At 37.3% G+C, this 3286-nt stretch overlaps 1 pseudogene; it reads right to left on the bottom strand.

The window, feature by feature from the left end:
• Nucleotides 1-2733: 2733 nt before the first annotated feature.
• LOC144505715 (U2 spliceosomal RNA) lies at nucleotides 2734-2943 on the bottom strand (annotated as a pseudogene).
• Between the last annotated feature and the right edge of the window lie 343 nt (nucleotides 2944-3286).

The raw sequence follows: 3286 nt of genomic DNA, 5'->3' as shown, positions 1-3286 counted from the left end.
TACATAATTAATTACGAAATATACTTTAATGAAGGAATATTAATTAGTAAGATGTTATCAAAAGGACAAGCCTTATTTTTTTCCCCAAAAATATATTATTTGAAACACCCGCAATTAGGGACTCAATTTTCCCAATTTGTGCCTAATTTTGTGATGTTCACTTTTATTTCCTGAATTGGCTGATGGTTGAATATTCTTCATTTTATGGTCACTGTGAACATGTGTAGTTAAAGGCAATCTGTACATTTCTTCCTTCCATATATGACTATTATAGAACCTATATTTCTAACATCACAAATATTTCAGCATTCAATTTAGCAAAGTGTTATTGGATATGAAAATTGCTAAAAATCCATGCAAAATATTTTTCAAGGCTGGCTTCTAGAACATAGAACATAGAACAGTACAGCACAGAACAGGCCCTTTGGCCCACGATGTTGTGCCGAGCTTTATCTGAAAAATTCTTTAATATCATCCTGTTTAAGTATTTAATTTTTAATCTGTTCTATTCATAATACTCCAGAAAACAGCCATCTAAATATAGATATTCAAAACAAGCCAGAAAAGCTAAGAATGAAAGGACAAGATGTTATAAACAGCAAAAATGAATGACCAAATAACCTAACTTAGTGACGTTGGCTCAGGGATACATTTTGCCAGACTACTGGGGTAAATCTCCTGTTCTTCTTCGAATAATAGAATGGGATCTTTAACAAGGACAGATGGGGCAACCTTTATCACCTCACCATTAATGATGAGACACGGACAATGTGGCATTATCTCACTATTGTGGCAAACTCGGAGTCTGGATTACATGCTTGGATTGTGAAGTGAGTCTTGAACTCATGGGGAAATGGTGACATAGTGTTAATGTCACTAGGTTAGTAACCCAGTGGCCCAAGCTCATGTTCTGGGCACAAAGGCTGAAAGTTTCCTGTCCCGCCTGCCTGGGATTCATAGCGGATGAGACAGAAAATTCAGCGGACCATTTAAAGATCTATTGAGCTCGGACGGGAATTTTTGATCTTGAGATGCGCGCAGTAGGAATATCCTGCCCATGCTTTCAAATCCCACCATGGCAGCTGAATTTAGATGCAATTAATAAATATGGAATATAAAGCTAGCCTCAGTAATGGTGACCATTATAACTATCATTGATTATAATAAATGCTGGCCTAGCCAGCAATGCCCACATCCCTTAGATGAACAAAACAAAAATCGAACTGGTTCCATCAGGTCTTTTCAAAAACAAAATCTGCTGTCCTTACTTGGTCTGATCTTGTTTGACTCTATACCCACAGTAATGTGGTTGATTCTGTGCTCTGCAATGGCACCGCAAGCCAGTCAGTTCAAGGGAAATTAGGGATGGGTAACACACACTGGCCTTATCAGTGTTGCTCATGATTGACAAAAGAATAAACAACTCATATTCTTACTTCTGCTGAGTCAAGAGTGACACTTTGAGAGAAAGGATTTTTCATTATCTAGTTGCAAAATCCTTTTCTATTCATTGAGGAATGTATTTGAGAAAAACAGAGATCAGAGTAGATGAGAATCCAAATAGCTTTTCTCCTTCTCACTTATCCACCAGAGTCTCTAATGGACATATTTAAGAGATTAAATTGAATACATGAAAAGAGCACTTGGTGCATCAAACTCATTCCCATGTCAAAACATATGTTCCCTGTTTTGGCCTTTTTCCAGATTTCTTAGCCTTCTGAGAGGAAAACCTTCAACAAAAATATCTCAAAGTTAAATTGGATTCAAAAATGTACTTGAACAAGATTTCACTATGTTAATCTGGTATTACACCTACGCTATTTAACTTGGTGACCTTCAAAAGATGAGTCACCAGTGGCCCCAGCAGTATATGATCCACTGTGTTCTGAAAATAATTTTTAGATTTTTGTAATCTTCATTCTAGTTCCAAACTGGATGGTTATTTAGCTCTTTTCCAGAGAAGCTCGATGAACAATACGCTAACTCCTTTGACTTTAGACTTAATTAGACAAGATTGACTTAACTGAAAATGTATTTTACTTGCAAAGCCTCAGATTCAAAATTCTTATTCTTGTTTACACATCCAAGAATCCCCACAGTGCGGAAGGAGGCCATTTGGCCCATCGAGCCTGCACTGCCAACAATCCCATCCAGCCCTTTCCCCATAACCCCAAATATTTGCCACATTAATCCCCCAATTCTGGCCTCTTGTGCAACCTCAGCTGCCTTCATGCAACCATTGGCAGGTGTGTCATTAGTTGTTTTACTGATGCAATTGCATAAATCTAGTCATAGAACAATATTTTGGTTAATTTTTTCCTTCACTGCAAATTGAATGCCTCATTTTATCCCACCAACAGGAATTTTATACAAACTATATACTATTTATTATTGGAAAGTATATTATTGGGAATTTCCAGGGAAATTACTATTTTGCATGTATAAAAATTTGATATGCTGTTAACGATAATGGATCGCTTTTTCAAATCTAACATTACAAACTGCAACATGAGAAAGACTGTGCGGTTGTAGTGGTAGTGGGGGCAAAGAGATTAAATATCCTTTAAGGAAAGCACAAGTTCCAGTATGATTCAAGACACTATGCAGAAAGGTTTAGAATTTTTTTAATATACTTTTCCAATTCAATCAAATCGAGTCCAATTCAGAGTCTCAACAAGTTGAGACATTTCCGATCCAAGCTGACAAGATAGGGCCTTCACACCTGTGTTGGGCCTGATCTACATGAGCCAAGCTGATTGGAGGAGGGGGAGGTTTCCTCCTCCAAGGCTTGATCTCATTTGCATCTTAGCCAAAAGGCCGAGATGCCGCTTTTAAAAATTGCTTCATATGAATATGAAGCTTAAATGCAACCCAATGACCACGACCAAGTGCAGCATCCGATCCATACTACACTTGATCTTAGCCAAAAGGCTGAGAAGCGATAGAATTACTTCAGTGTAGCTTGCATGCACAAATCTTAAAAAGCCCAGATTTTGCAGTCAGTGGCAAATTAACAGAACTTGCCATTCATTTTACCCACATACTTTCTATGGGCTTTTGCACTAGAACTTGTAGTTATTTAGCTACAAATGGCTGTGATTCTTGTTGCATTATGTTTGCTCAATACAAACTTGCCAATCTCACACAGGACTGATGCAGTAAATGTAGATTTGGCTCATTTGAGAATGTAATACAGGATTACTCACCAAACACATTTACTATAAAGATTCAAGAGTTATTGTTAACATCAGCATACAGCTGCAACTCCTTCTCAATACATTCTACT

This window comes from Mustelus asterias, chromosome 16 (genome assembly GCF_964213995.1).
Source record: "Mustelus asterias chromosome 16, sMusAst1.hap1.1, whole genome shotgun sequence".
Taxonomy (NCBI): domain Eukaryota; kingdom Metazoa; phylum Chordata; class Chondrichthyes; order Carcharhiniformes; family Triakidae; genus Mustelus; species Mustelus asterias.
The sequence above is the reverse complement of the archived record's forward strand: the minus strand, read 5'-3'. Positions and strand labels throughout refer to the sequence as shown.